The sequence below is a fragment of the Parasteatoda tepidariorum genome, chromosome 8 (genome assembly GCF_982258835.1).
Source record: "Parasteatoda tepidariorum strain Cologne lab strain chromosome 8, Ptep-v5.0, whole genome shotgun sequence".
Classification (NCBI taxonomy): Eukaryota; Metazoa; Arthropoda; class Arachnida; order Araneae; family Theridiidae; genus Parasteatoda; species Parasteatoda tepidariorum.
The window spans coordinates 6,998,499-7,013,893 of record NC_141762.1 but is presented as its reverse complement, the minus strand read 5'-3'; the positions used below and the strand labels follow the sequence as shown (position 1 = coordinate 7,013,893).

At 33.2% G+C, this 15,395-nt stretch overlaps 1 long non-coding RNA gene across 1 annotated transcript; it reads right to left on the bottom strand.

Moving 5' to 3' along the window:
• Window positions 1-3,367: 3,367 nt before the first annotated feature.
• Window positions 3,368-14,686, bottom strand: LOC122268882 (uncharacterized). Its single transcript, XR_006224739.3, has 4 exons — window positions 14,560-14,686; window positions 13,572-13,635; window positions 7,707-7,755; window positions 3,368-3,566 (listed from the first exon to the last, which is right to left on the bottom strand). It is a non-coding gene; the product is annotated as an uncharacterized LOC122268882 (long non-coding RNA).
• Between the last annotated feature and the right edge of the window lie 709 nt (window positions 14,687-15,395).

Below are 15,395 nucleotides of genomic sequence, written 5' to 3'. Positions count from 1 at the left end.
TTTTTAAAAATCATCATAATCAGAGCCGCGATGGCTCAGGGGATAGAGCATTCGCTTTCCAATGAGGTGAACCGGGTTCGAATTCCAGATATGGCTGGACTATACGAATTCCGCACCCGGCTCGCATCGACTACAGTGCTGACGTAAAATATCCTCAGTGGTTGACGGGTCATGGGTTAAAGTCTTCTTGCCGTCCGTCTAATCATGGGTAGTTCTAGTGGTCTTCCTTTCCATGTTACGCAAATATGGGTTGGTTCCATCAAAAAGTCCTCCACGAAGGCAAATTTCTCCCAATACCTAATCCAGGAGTTCCTTTGTCTTTTGGATTGGGTTCAAAACCACAAGGCTACGGAGTTGAACATTAACAGCTGTAAGCACAAAAATGGGGTCGGCTGTTCGACGACGGTTACAAGATAGTTGACAAGTTTGCTTAAACACTTATCATACCTGACAACTAGATTTAGAATACCTTCTTCATTGTAACTTGCCGCGTACTCTGATAACCAAGAGGTCACGAGCGTTTTCACGTCTTCGTTATTGTTGCACTGGTTGCCGCTAAAATGGTGTTTGAAACATCGGAAAAGATGAAAATCCCTCAGTGCAAGAACTGGGCTGTATGGAGGGGTGGTCCAAACCTTCCCAGCCAAAAGAGTCCAATAAAGCTCGGGTTCGAGCTGTGGAGAGAGTCGATGTCAAGGAGTAGCAAAATTTCCAGTCATCATGACAGCAGGAAGCATTGTAAACTTCACACATCTGCCGGTGAATGTTTGCAGCAGACAGGTTTTTTTGCCGACTAAAAATACGTCTCTGACTGTACCTCATACGCTGCGGGCGATTTGCTAAATTTAAGCATTTTAAAGACTCAGGACTGACCGCACAAACACAGCTGCAACCGTGCACAATGTTGTTCCCGAAGAATGCCGAGACACGACGCAAGCACTCGTTGCTCCGCACGCGTCACCTGTAATTGTACACAACAAAACGGCCCTCACTTCAAAAACAGCCCTCCTGTGATGATGAGGCCTTGAAATCTTCCAAGAATGATGTATTCAACAAAAGAATAAAATCATTAAGCCAAGCCACATTCCAAGACATCCTGCAATGTATCCAGACAGCTCAACAATCTGCTCAAAAAGAAAATTAATTACGAATAAATGAAAAAATAACATAAAACATAATCACTAGTATTGTACAATGTGTTTCGTAACAACAGTCTTTAACTTACGTTTTTAGTCCTCTTAATAGAAGAAGTACTAAACTTACTTCAAAAACATTCGCAGATAAATATTACTTCACAATGACCTTCTTTAAGTTAAGTCTGGGTATATTTTAAAAACGAAACATCATCGAAGCACATTTAGGAGGATATGTGCTCTAAACATTTCATTCCTTGATTGTCATATAGAAATTTAGATAAAATGAAACACAATCATTAAAAAGCAAACTAGACTGAAAGCTTCCTTCCCAGAGAAAACAATGCATCACGGTTTCATGCGAAAAATAGTTTATTAAATGGAGTTGTTGCCGTGAGTCACCGAAATCAAAAAAATATCGACTTTCACCGGTGAATGTCAGCAATCACGTAATCGCTTTGGTGAATGTCTAAAATATTTGTTATATCCGATTTGATATTAGTTTATTCGTTGATATTGTTATATCCATTCGATATTGGAATATCTACTGAAGATAGATGAGGAAAAACATCAGTATTCGGAGTACCGGCTAAATGCATACTGAGAAGTGGCACTTGATCTTAAAAAAACAGTGATGTAGGGCATACCCGGCAAATGTATACCTGGCAGTGACACTTAACTAGACCTAGTTTCAGGCATTTACCGAAGCGACTATGTGATTGTCAACATTCACCGGTGGAAGTCAACAACCACCGATTTCGGTCATTCACAGCCAATGTCACAAAAATGATAGTTTATCTCACAATCTAATAATGCTCTCGAGACCATTATTTACTTCGAATACGACAATGCACCGAGACAATTATTACTTATAGAATGATTTATGTCTCAAATTGAAAAAGTTATGACAAATTTTCAATGTTCTTTTATTTTTAATTTTTAAATTCGATGCGTTAATAATTTATTTTAAAACAAATTAAATTGAGAAAAATTTTATAACGTGAGACCTACTTTATATTTAACTCATAGATCTGCTTTCTCAACCGAAACCTTGTGAGCATAATATCTATTTTAATTTCTTTTTTCCTGAAAAAGACAAGAGATATATATCACCTACAGTATTCTTAACCTAAATTATGTTCTATTTTTTTTTTCGATTTTGTTCTACGTTATCATATCTTCTTGAAAAATTTAAAACCGATGCTGTACTGTTACCATAACAGTCTCGCTGATAACAGTTGTGGTTTCATAATTTCCTTCATCAAATTATCTTACCAGAGTAGTTTCTATGATCTCGTAACTTTTCGAAGCTGTCTGTTACATATTTATTTAATATTTGATTACAAGTAAAGAGCATTTTACTGCTTCCGTGTTGCACGCTCGTTTAGAGAAAAAAAAGTTTTTCATGGTTTTCCTCACCATGTAACGCAAAAGCAAATTAAGTTCCATCGAAAAGTCCTTCATGGAATCTAATTTTTTCTAATGCTTGATCCAGGATTTCCTTGTCTTTTGCGTTGGGTTCAAAATGACAAGGCTACGGATTTGAACGATGATAGATGTAAACACAAAAATATATTGCCGGTTAGAAAATAAAATATAATGCCTATTTCTACAAGATTTGATTGGATTGTGCTTCTGCCAGAGATATAAATGTATTAACACTTTTTTGTTTGAATAAAATAAATTTTATTGTCACTTTGTAAAGCTTGTTCATTTGACTTCCCCTTCAAGCAGATGAGCTGAAAGTAGTGAAAGAACAATCCTTACTAGAATAAATTTCAATGTAGTGGCATGAGATGTGCTACTCTATAGCCCATTAAATCACAATTAGTTATCAATAGAATGAACTAATTTCGACGAAGAAATGCAGTTACATTAATAAAAGAAAATTTCATAAAATAATAATTTCAGGAATAATACTACAAAACATGATTTATAGAGAAGCAAAGCCACACGGTTAAAACATTTTAACTATTCACTAATACAACTCTGAAAGCTCGGATGATGCTTTGCCAAAATTGTAGTTTATGATCATGGCGTATTAGTATTTGAATACTAGTATTTACTCCCATGTATGTAGGTCAAGTTTGTGATCATAGGTCGTAGCGTACAGTGTCTTCTTTTGCGGTCATTGCGCTTTATATTTACTTTACCGCATTTTTGTGATGTTACAGAGAAAGCATTTTTAAAATTGAATGACTTTTAACACAATTGAAGTAAATCAGGTAGCGAGTGACTGTTGCATTAAACATTGTCCATCAAAATTAGACATCGTTGATCGATCGATTTTCACTTCGATCGGATATTCGATATAAATTTCAGTTTTGTTGTGTAATGTGATTGTTAATTAAAAAATACTTACTTGCAATACTCAGCAGTACCATCAGGATAATTGTAACATTTTGTTTTATTTATTAGTACCTTTTCTTGACACTAAAAGAATTAAGAATTAGAAACATATAAGTCCTAAAACCATATAATGTACAATTTGTCCAATTAGATTAAAGATCGTAAAAAATTCAATGAAATAATTTAAATTTGTGAAACTCTTTTGTTTATTAACAGAATGTAACTTATTAAGTACTAGCCTCCAAAAGTGTTCAGTTGGATAAATGATAATAAAATAAGATAAAAATTGGTGGTCAGTTGTTTGCAACTCAAAGTTATCTCTCTGAATTCATGGCATTTTTATTGCAAATTTTAATTGTAACTTTAATTGGGTGCCAGAAGAAGATCAAGGATACCCAAACATATGACCTATGACGTCAATGCCAGCTGATTCTTTCTAAGCAAAATGGCTTGTTTAAATTGAGCTAAGTATCTCCATATAAGTTAGAATGTTAATTAAAGTGAAGTTAATTAAATGCAGCTCCGTAACTCACATCGAATTTGTTAAAATATAATTCTTTCCCGTCGACGTCTTTTACTTAACTTAGATTTAATATTTGTCTATGTGTTTTATTGTAACCGTTGTATATTTCTGCTTTGTGCAACTTAGATGCATAATTTATTTGCTTATGTCCTACGTGGCTTTGTGTTTGTCTTTGTATTAAGTAAGAAATATATAGTGCAAGAAATAAAATCTCCGTGAAAGAGTTTTCGTGAAAGAATATAGAATCTGTCACTTAAGGGAATTGATACTTGACGGGTTTGGGTTACTCGAAATGGAATGGAGAGAGCAGTTGCTAACGTAAACAAATATCACGTTTTCACAACCAATCGGAATCGATATATCCACACTACGTCACCCACAGGTATCCTATGGCAAATCTGTCCCGGAGAATATAAGATATCTATCTCAAACTCACTGCTTTTCAGAACTCTAAAATATCATCTAAACTAAATGAATAACTGAAGAATGAAATTCGGGCAGAAACTCAGCATTTAGCGATTCCTAAAATAAACGAAAGAATAACTTTCAGATATAAACGAAGTACAATTCGGCGGACAGTTGTTCCGCCAATATGAACTCACCATACGGTTACTAGTGGCGTGCACACGATGGCAGTATCCCCAGTCATAAAAAAAGCTTTCAATCGACGACTGATTAGATTTGAAATTCTGTTATAATTTATATTTATTTAAATTTAGCTAATTTATCTAGCATCAAAAAAGATTTTGCAACGTGAATGCAGGAGTTTCCTGTTGAAAAATCCAACTTGGACCATCAATCCTCTCTGCAAATGTCAATAAATTTAATTCCATCATCTTTTAATAATCGGCAGCTTTGATATGGCTTGGGTGAAAAGCACACTAAAGCTGAATACCTAATCAAAACTTGCCCACACCATTAATGAGCCTCCACCTTGCTGTGCATTGAAGAAATTAATCTCTTTCCTCATGACCTACTAACAGAAGCCTCATGGTTCATCCAAGTTCTTCTCCTTTCTATTTCTTTTCTTTGCCTCAAAGATATCTTTCAACATAATCCTTACAAAAATTTAAGGTGTTTTTGAGGTTGATTTGATGTTGAAAAACAACCTTAAAAGAGCTACCTTCCTCGGTGCATAATCAAGGTGCATGAAGTTGTTTTATTCACACTTGAGGTTGTTTTTAGAAAGGATGAAAATCTACTTTTAGACCAACCAGTTTAGAGAGATTATTTTTGAGGTATACGTGTTTATTTTTTCTACATTTCAAGCAAATAGTTATATATGGGGCTGATTTTTTGAGGTATGACTGAGGTTGAAATTGAGGTTTATTAGTGAGGCTATAGGGCCTAAACATAATTACTCAAACATAATGACTTATTTCGGTACGAAACATAACCTTATTTTCTACCTCAGGTGTATTTTTTTACATGTGTCAGCCTCAAAACAATCTCAAAAGCACTTTATTTTTTTGTAAGGGGGCTACTATTTCACTTTTTTTTACATAACAAATTGCTTGTAAAACTTTAATAAGAAAGAAACAGAAGATGAAGAAACGAGAGGATATCTTTTTCAAATATATAAATTCGTTGATTAACTTATCCTGATTTTTCTCACAGCCAGTAACAAAGTTATCGACCACCAAAAACGCTTAAAACATATTCATTTTCGGTTGCAGTAAGAGTTGGTGACCCAAATTGGATTTTACAACAAGATAACGCCTGCCTTCACGTTGCACTATCTTCTCAGAGATGGGTTAACTTTTGTATAAATTCCGTACGGATACAAAACCTTTTTTTCGAACGTTTCGGAAAAGGGATTCAATCTCCGAATTAGATCCTTCAACTTTCCTCAAAACTTGAGCTCTGATATTGAGTAAGCACGCACAATCAAAGGGAGTGGGTAGAATTTTCTGATTTGTTTATTTTTGCTGACATGATGAGAAACAGGAGTATGAGCAATATTTTGCGAAATAATTAAAGACAATGCTGCCTACACTTGGCTAATTCGAAAAATTCGCACTATTTTTTAATCAGCCCCTGATCCTTATACCAGACCTAAATCCTGTCTTAAATAACATTTGCAAATTAAGTTACTTTTTTTTCTTTTAAACGGGAAATGGCCTATGTAATTAATTTTTGTTTTGTTTAATCTATCAAATGTTAAAAAATGCTTAAGATACACAATAAAATATTTTTACTTTTAATTTTTTTTCAAATGCGAAAAAAAAAATTTAAAATAAAAATTTACGTTTAAAAAATGGTTAGATTTAAAAGAAAAAATTTAATTTGGGGGGAAGAAAATTTTAGAAATTTTTTTTCTTTCTTGAAAGTCTTCAGAGTTTGCAGAAATTCGTAATTTCATTTTTGTTCCTGATTTAAAACTTTTGATCGCAGATGAAAAACACAAAAGCTTTTTATATAATATTCTACTCAAGATTTTACAAATTGAACTAAATGCTTAAATTTTGTTTTGAGCAAAGTTACACTTTTTTACTTGATTTTTATCTATAAATTAGTTTACCATTGCTTCAGTCAAAATTAAAGGAGAAAAAAAAATGATAAAGGGTCAATGTGAATTTTTTACGTAGGTATGGGGTTGTAATTTGTCTTTTTTTTTTCGCTGATAAAAAAGGTAGGGATCCAAAACTGCAAAAATCATGCTTACGTAATATTTAAACGACCTCTTTACTCAACGTTATGAATTAAAGTTGAGGTTCCAGTATATCTCTACTTGAAGTATAATAGTGAAACCTCTCGGGAGTGACCACTCTCTGATCCACTGTGAAATGGTCGTCAATGGAGGTTGGGTTATCTCCATTGAGTTCAAAATGTTTTTAAAAGTACATGAACGATTTTAATATTAGTCACTGTCATTTTCTTGGCATGCAAATGTCACTTGTGTTGGCGTCATGAAAATCGGATCGATGAATAAAATTCAGTGTCAATAAAAATGATCCCTTCTGATTTAATTATGTGTAAAAAACAAATTTACCAACTATTATGAATGATAAAGCTATTTTAAATAAGTAAAAAATTATGCTATATATTTTTTTAAATTTAATTTTATATCATAAAAATTAGTCAGCTTTAAAAAATGAGAAGCGGCTTGGTTTTTTCTAAAATAACTTTTTTTCTTATTTAACTATCAATTCTAAAAATAAATCATTGCGATAGCATCATATTTAGTGGACTCTGACTTTTGTCGAACCTTTTCAGAGAATGCCTAAAAAAAAACCCTCACTAAATAAGAGCCACAAATATTTTGAAAACATTTGAAATTACTTATTTGTTCAGTTAATATTTTTTGTTTTGATATTTTTTCGTGTTTCCATATTTGACCTTTTCCTCATTTGGTGCAAAAGCTCGCATGGTCGTTGAGAGAGGTTTTGATGATCTCTTCTAAAGGTTTTCTTCAACATGGAAGAAACTCCATGCCCCCCAAAAGTGATCGTAAACAGACGTGGTCCTTCCTGGAGGTTTCAGTGTGTTATTTGTTAAAATATAGCGCATTAAAGTGTCAAGTCTTGCAGTGAAGGCGATAAGTCGGGCTACCATGGGCCAAGCTTAGCCGACAGATAGGATTGTGCTACTCTTATTTTTATTTAATTACCTAATAATTTGTTTAAAAATATGTTATATCTTATCTGTTTAGTAACCTTGATCTGGCTGGTAAAATACAATATGCTGTACATGATACTTACCTCATGAGCTGCAAACACTTCTTGGTACTCTACCTCATATTTCTGTTCTCTTTAAAAGAGTAATGAAAAATTATTATTCATTAATACAAATTATATAAGCATTAGAATAATTACTTTTATCGTATGAAATCAACAAAAAAATATGATTTTATTACTTCGAAAGATTTAATTATTTTTGACCTTAGGAATTACTTTAATGGGAAGGAGAAAATAAAATATGAAAATACGATTTTCATATTTAATTTTTTTCATTTCCATATTTTGATTAGAAAATATGAAAATATGATTTCATAATTTCGAAAAAATTAATTCTTCTTGACCTAATGGGTAGGAAAAAAGGAAATATGAAAATATGATTTTATGATTTCTATCGAAATAATTTTTTCAACCTAATGGGAAGGAAAAAATGAAGTATGAAAATATTTCATAGATCATTTTTTTCATTTTCATATTTTCATTAGAATATGTGAAAATATGATTTTATGAATTCTAAAGAATTAATTTTTTTTTCTAGTCCTAATGGGAAATCCCACTATTTTTACAATTTCGAAGGATTAAGTTTTATACTAATGGAAATAAGTATGCTTGTTGAACATTTTGCTGCTTTACATGCCTAAGAAGAGAACGATGATATTCAGATAAATGTAAAAAGCAACACCTACCAATACACGGCATCTTTTAATTTTTTTCTTTCATATAGAAAACTAACTTCTATTCACTAGCAGTTTCATAGATTGCATTTCTATAATATTTTTCTTTAATTATCTAAAGTTTAAGGCACTATACTGGTGAATCACATTTTTGTGGTTGTAGCTGAGCAAAAAATATCATGCTCCATGTAATAAATGCACAAAATTTTATTTTATGTTAGTACATGATGTGAACAAGAGTTTAAGATATTGAGGCACTTCCTATTCTATATCTAAGGGTCAAACTCGGGGGAAGCGGGAGTAAAAGATGGTATAAGCTTAAATTATGCTCTCTAAGCAAATTTCCGATTGATTGTTTTACGCTGAATTGAATGAAACCAATGTCAAGTCGATAAGTCCAATAGTTTAGAAGTTAGATAGGTTTCAATAGTTTTGCACTTATACAAATTAATGCACCTGAAATAGACAAGCAAGATACTGTTCTCTATGTATTTATAGTGATTAATTGTATGAATCGAAAAAGAAATAATCCATAGAATCAATAGTTAAAAAAGCTTTTATGCACAATACAACCATTTTTTACTTATACTTACTTACGTTTTTCACATTTTCTTCTGCTGAATCGAATGTAATCAAAAGGAGATCAATAGAACCTCGAAGTTGTCAGCCAAAAAATACAAATTTAATGCAGAGAATCTTCATAACTTATAAACTGATTTTACTTGTGATTAATTTTAATTTATAAGATTTAGCTTAAAAAAGTACATATGGGGCAATGCCTCACTTGCCTAGACAATAGCGTAAATGGGTTTAAATACAAAACTGTATTTTTATGCAGAAAAAACTTTTATAATTCTAAAAATATCAATTTTATCAACTTTGTTTTAGTCTCAATACATTCATTGCAATCAATATACAAAAAAAGTAGAACCTATTTTTATCTAGGAAGCAATATCGATTACGAAAGAAGCATAAAACTATATTTTTATATCTGAAACCCAAATGACTTCTTAATTATTAACTCTATCAATTTGGATTTGAAAAAAAAAAAATACATCGGAAACAATGTTTCATTTGTCTAGATAGAAATATTTAAGTCCATCCCCCATTTTATCCTCTCTCTTTATTCCAGTATAACATGGAATATGAAGTACAGTACAGAACCCGTTATCCGGAAATCAGAAAACCGGAAAAACAAAAAACCGGAACGAAATTCGATAAATTTTCCCGCTATCTTAAAAAAAAAATTTTTTTTCCTCATAAGATTTTAGGATTTTTTTTTTTTGAAAGATATTTACCTTACCATCATTTTAGAAATAATCATTAGTGTATTACTTCATCATTTTTTGTTCTTTTTAAGATTATTTCTAAATATTTTTTTATTTTTAGTTGGGTTTAACAATAAATAAACGACTTTTTGTAGCGATTCAGAAAACCGGAAAAATCAGTTATCCGGATTAGCGATGGTCCCGATCGTTCCGGATAATCGGTTCCCTACTATCTCAAAATCATGCTCATATTATAGACGAAAATTGATAAAAACTCCATGTTATTTATGACAAAATTATTATACATTTTTATACTATATCACTCTATTATTTTCCAAAGGTGATAGTTTTATAAAAAAAAATGTTCCTTGGTATAGTAATTTTTAAGTTTACGTATCTCTATTAAATAACGGCAGCATCACTTTTTTTCATAACAAAAATTCCTCCAAGATAATTTTTAAAATCATTTTATTTCCCCATAGCCTTAGTCTCGCAGTGGAGTGATCGTAAGGACACGTTACCAGTGGAACAACACTGGCCGCTGTCAGTGAGCGGGGGATGAACACTTTGATAAGCCTGCCAAGGGACCGAGTGTGCACGGTATCGGTTTTTGTTACACTTTTTACTGTAAAGTGCTGGACTTCGCGTGCAGGTCATCGTGTTACTGAAACTGAGGAGCTGTCCCCTCAGCAGAGGATTAAAATGTGATGCTTTATACCTTTGTCAGACTTGGTCTGAATCTATGGTACAATGAAAACTTCAGGAAAAACTTCCCCCGTGTAGCGACCACTATTGAAGACACGGAATTTTTTTTCTTAGACTTCGTGTTGACGAAAACGTTTAGGAGAGATCATCAAAATCTACTCCAGTGGCCGTGCAAACCTCTGCACCAAATATGGAAAAGATCAAATATTTAAACACGAACAAATATCAAAGCGAAAAATATTAAATAAGTAAAAAGGTTTTTCAAATGTATTCAAAATATTTGAGAGTGGCTCATATTTAGGGATTTTTTAATTTTTTTTAATTTTTTTTCATATTCTCTGAAAGAGATGGGCAAATGTTAGAGTGCAACAAAGATGATGCTATCAATGATTGATTTTTTAGAGTTGAAAGTTAAATTGGAAAATAAAAAACAGTTATTTTAGCAAAACCTAAATATCTCAAACAAACAAGCTTTAAAGCTAACTAAGTTTTATAACATAAAATTAAATGCAAACTTAAACGACAAGCATAATTGTTTATTTATTTAAATTAGTTTTATCTTTCATTGATCAATTTGCTTTTATACGTAATTATATCAGTAGAAATCATTTTTATAATCGCTAAATTTCATTCAGCGAACCGGTTTTCTTGACGCCAACATTTCCACCCCAAGAAAGAGACACTGACTAAAATTAAAATCGTTTGCGAAAAATCATGTACCTTCGATAACATTTTGAAGTCAATGGTGGTAACCCCTAACAACGACATTTTTTATCATCGAACACAAAGTAATAGCTGCTGAGAGGTTTCATTGTCTTTTAAATCCTATTCGAAAGGTTTGAAATCGTGTCCATACTATCATCATATTAATGTGTCACTGTAGTAGCAGAAAAAAAAATAATTTTTAATAATTGAATTTTGATTTTTAGCGACCCATCAAACCCTTTGCCATAATCATGAAACATACTGAAAGCTATAAATCAATTCCTTTTTGTTAGAACTAAAACAAAAAATGTAGCCATCAAAAACAACTGTAACTTGTATTGTCATTCAACACAGAACATCAGTTCAAATTTGAGTACTCTAGTTAGCCAGAAATGCTCAAAATTGAGATAAATTCCCCTCAGAGGCGAATCTGCTCTGTAGGTCAGCAAACGATTCGACGGTCAATCTAGCTAGTCAGAACGCACTCGAGATTTGTATTGGAGATAGAGTGCTCACCACCCAATGAGATGAGGTTTGAATCCCAGCGATAGCTGGTCTATATGAATTTCAGACCCGGCTCGCACCGACCACGGTGCTAAAGTAAAATATCCTCATTGGTTGACGGATAATGTGTTAGAGGTCTCTTGCCGTCAGCCTAACCATGGGAGATTTTCGTCGTTTTACTCTCCATGTAACGCCAATCCAGGCTTGATTCAGAATGTCCTACGTCTTCTGCTTGTTGTAGTTTATTAACGTTACACTGGAGCTACATAAAGGGCTATTGGCGATGATCTGGGAAACATCCCAGAATAGGATCCAAACATATACCATCACAATTTTGGTCCTCTGCAAGGGGGATGGTCCAATTGCTTTGGTGTATAACAGTTTAACCAGGACCAATACCGCTTACCCTCGGACTTTTCGTTTTCGTAGATTGTTCCAAGTGATCACCCATCCACTTACTGACAGCAGCCAGTGATGTTCGATTTCGGAGATTTTGTTGAGACCCGAGTCTTGACGATCAATCCACTGTGGAACCCTTGTCTTCTAGATTGGGTTCAAAATCACAAGTATTCGGAGTTGAACAGTGGTAATTGCAACAAAAATTGGGTCGGCTGTTTAACGACGGTTATGAAATTCATATAAAGTTCTATTTTAAAATAAGTTATAAATAAATTCCATTTTATGAGCCTTGGCAGTTCAGGGGTTAGAGCATTCACCTCCGAATGATACAACTTCGGATCGAATCCAAGCGACGCCAGATCAATGCGATCTTGATTGATATTAGCTTAATATCAAAAGAAGTGAAGATCGGTTTTTCCCTACAGCAACGTACAATAACTTTTTTTACAATGTTTATTCGCCACATTGCCAATATCCATTATGAAGACGCTGTTGTGTGTTGCTTGAGTTGAAATTTTCAGCGTATTTTGTAATATCAAAGCTTGTGCTGTTGTCAGTGTATTTTGTAATGTCCAATAGACTGAAGCAAGTAATCACTTTTTATTTAATAATCTTTAATATTAATTTTATTAATATCTTATTAATTTATTCCGAAAATATTTCCTCAACATTTGTATATTCCGATCTACGTGTTAATTTTAGAGCGGGCTGAAATATTGTGCTAGTGTATAACTAAGCTGCTAATATGATATTATTGGTGATTGTACTTTCCATCTGATTCTTCGATTTAATTTCTTAAATTTTTTTATGCAATAAATAACCCTCTTGTATATTCTATTGAAATAAATATTACTCTATTTAACTTGATGTTATTTATTATGATACTCTTAAATGCTAAATGAAAAAAGCTTGATTTGTTATGTATTTGGTAATTTTAATGTCTTTAATAAATGATTTTAGTTAATTCAAATAATTGGCATAACATAACTATATCGGCATAACATTACTGTAGAGTGGAATAGAATTTTAGCTCGTATGTTATTTATGAGTGTGTGCTAAACAGATTTAAGGTCTGCTCCTGATAAACATCGACCATAGTGCTGACGTAAAATATCCTCAGAGGAAGATTTATCATAAGTTACAATCCTCCTTAATTTGGGTTAAGAATATGGAGGTTTTGAGGTTTTTTCTTCATAAAACGCAAATGCAAAGTACTTCTGTCAAAAAAAAAAAAATCTACGACACCTATATTTTGTCTAGGCGTAATCAAGGAGATCCCTTGTCTTCCGGGTTAAAAATTCAAAATTACATGGCTGATACAATAATAGTCGCAAATGGGTTGAACCCAAAGAGCAGTCAAAAAGGGGTCGGATGTAATTCTATTTAGTGATATAAATAAAATAAAATTCCATTTGGTTATAAAATGACAATAAATTTAGCTCGTGGCGGAGAATATACAATCGAATTTTCATCGGACACGTTCCACTACAGATTTGACCTTTTAAGAAATTCGGAAAGTGTCCTAAATTTTAAATGCGCAAGATTATCCCTGAACAGATACAAAAGCGAGTGAAAAAAAACTATTAATACTGGAGGAATCATGCTTTAAACTTAAGAGGAAAAAAAACACTTACTTACAAGCTGGTTTACATTTCTCGGTACAGGATTTAATTATTTCATCCGTTAGTGACCTCTCATCTAAAAAATAAAATGTTTCAATTATTAATAATTTCTAACTTCGAATTATTTTTCCACGCATGCTTAACAAAAGCTCAATGCTTAGTAATCCAGCCTCAAAACTCTATGAATATCATCCAGTTTTTTTTGTATTTTTTTGTTATTCTTATTGAGAATGTAAGCTTTTTCTCATCGTGCATAAAGCAGAGTAACAGTACTTAATTTACATAGCACTAGAGATGCACAATAGGCTAATGGCAAAGATCGGAAGCAGAAAAAGGAAAAAAATCTGAGGATAATTCGTAGATATGCCGTCACAATTTCGATTCCCGTTTCGGTGCCTCGACAAATTTATGGCGGAACAGTTTAATTGCCCACCATATCGGCAGCATATACCATTATGGAACTTAACGGGCCGTATTGTTGATCTCTTTTTCGTGGGCAACGCATTGCTGGATCAACGTCATCCCAACAACATAAGAAGGACTGATAGAACAGAGGGAGGCAAATTTAATCCATACCCGAACTGGTATTCGAACTCGCAACCTTTTGACATAAGGTCAGCACTCTGACCACCATGCAACCAGTCGGTTCGAACACTTTACTTGCTTTGGGATAAATACAATTTAATAGCAAAAGCAAAATATAGCATCTGTTTTTTATGTTAATTATTTTTTTAAATCGTCGATTATTTTTCAGACAATCGTCAACTTTACTCCTTCCTTAGATGAAACAAAATGTTGTCTGAAAAGTCCTTCTTTTTATATTAATTTTCAAGATGATCCTACTTGATATTATAAATAAAGTTTAAAAATTACAATTTTATATTATGAATGGGATTATCTTTATTTTTAATTCTCTCTTTCACCCACAGTTTTAAAACTAAATTCATTTTAGCTTGTATTCAAAGCTTTCTTTAAAATTTATACTTAAGCAGTTACTTACCTTTGCAAAACCTATCCTCTTCCCTGGCGTTGGTGTAAACAATGGATTCATCAATGCACTCCTCCCTGAATCGGAGAGTCTGCAATTTGCAATCCTCGATGCATTCCTGAAGAAAAAAAAATGAATCCACACATTGAAGAATAAATTAGAAATCAGTGAGATTTTCTATTATAAATGCTCCTTCTCAGAAAAGTGTGTAAAACCAGTTCATGACGCGGATGAAAACTCAACAAACTTCTAGAAAAGTTAAGCAACGTAGTAGAATGTGGGGAAAAACGATAGAAATCTTTCATCACCTGAAAAAAGGTCTTATTGTTGGATCCCGTTGTGCCATAATAACTAGGGCAGCAGAACAGGTCCAGTTACCAAAATAAGTCCCACGTTGGACTGATTGTAAAGACATGGTCACCAGTAGAACAAAGAAATAAAGCGTCACTGGCTGGTGTCTGTAGGTGGGTGGGTGACCACTTTGGTCACCGTGCGTTGGGACCGAGGCTGCGCAGTATCGGTTCTCGTTAAACTGTTCTACTGCAAAGAGCTCAACTGCGAGCGCAGGTCGTTGGACTATCAAAGCGGGGAAGCCTCCCCTACTGCAGAGGATGACAATTGCTGTGGCGGGTCTTCGGATCCTTCATAGGGATGTTTCCCCGACCGTTACCAATATCCCATTGTGCAGCTCAATTACGAAGTAAATAAGGTACCTACTTATTTATATCAAAAGAAGCCATATCAATTATATTTTGAAAAGTTAAAAACTCTCAGTCATTATTTAGAAGACGTAATTGTGTTTCGAACGCAATTGGGTACTTGCACTTCAAGAAGAAGACCTCCAATAC